This window comes from Neophocaena asiaeorientalis, unplaced genomic scaffold, assembly GCF_003031525.2.
Source record: "Neophocaena asiaeorientalis asiaeorientalis breed wild unplaced genomic scaffold, Neophocaena_asiaeorientalis_V1.1 scaffold65, whole genome shotgun sequence".
NCBI lineage: Eukaryota > Metazoa > Chordata > Mammalia > Artiodactyla > Phocoenidae > Neophocaena > Neophocaena asiaeorientalis.
Window position 1 is genome coordinate 6458499 of NW_020173215.1, and position 1263 is coordinate 6459761.

Sequence of the window (1263 nt, forward strand, 5' to 3'; positions counted from 1 at the left end):
AGCGTAATATTGGTGCAGGAATGCAATGGAACAGAATAGAGGGCCCACAAAAAGACCATTCATTTGGTGACAATATAGAACATTGGACAAAGGTCAGACTATCACTAAAAGGTACAGGGGAAAGTTGTCATCCACATGGGGGAAAACACAACTAACTACTATGTCACAGTATAAAGAAGAATCAAATCCAAGTAGACTAAAGACTTAGCTGTGAAAGTCAAAACTACAGGTTTGTTCATTTAACTGAGGTATAATTAAAATGCAACACTGTATTCGTTTCCAGTGTACAACTTCATGATTCAATATTTGTATCAAAGCTTTTTAGAAGGCAGAGATCACCTACCTCCCCACAGATACACCAGAAATACAACTACACGTGGAACAACTCCTACAGAACACCTACTGAATGCTGGCAGAAGACCTCAGACCTCCCAAAAGGCAAGAAACCCCCCACGTACCTGGGTAGGGTAAAAGAAAAAACAATAAACAGAGACAAAAGGATAGGGATGGGACCTGCACCTCTGGAAGGGAGCCGTGAAGGAGGAAAGGTTCCCACACACTAGGAAGCCCCTTCGCGGGCGGAGACTGTGGGTGGCGGAGCGGAAAAGCTTCGGAGCCGCGAAGGAGAGCACAGCAACAGGGGTGCGGAGGGAAAAGCGGTGAGATTCCCGCACAGAGGATCGGTGCCGACCGGCACTCACCAGCCTGAGAGGCTTGTCTGCTCACCCTCCGGGGCACGCGGGGTTGGGAGCTGAGGCTCGGGCTTCGGTCGGAGCGCCGAGAGACGACTGGGGTTGGCAGCGTGAACACAGCTTGCAGGGGTTAGTGTGCCATAGCTGGCCGGGAGGGAGTCCAGGAAAAAGTCTGGACCTGCCGAAGAGGCAAGAGACTTTTTCTTCCCTCTTTGTTTCCTGGTGCGCGAGGAGAGGGGATTACGAAGGCTGCTTAAAGGAGCTCCAGGGACGGGGGCGAGCCACGGCTAAAAGCGCGGACCCCAGAGACAGGCAAGAGACGCTAAGGCTCCTGCTGCCGCCACCAAGAAGCCTGTGTGCGAGCACAGGTCACTATCCACACCCCCCTTCCGGGGAGCCTAGCTGCCTAAAGTCATAATAAGGACACAGACACCCAAAGCACACCACCAGACATGGACCTGCCCACCAGAAAGACAAGATCCAGCCTCATCCACCAGAACACAGGCACTAGTCCCCTCCACCAGGAAGCCTACACAACCCACTGAACCAACCTTAGCCACTGGGGACAGAC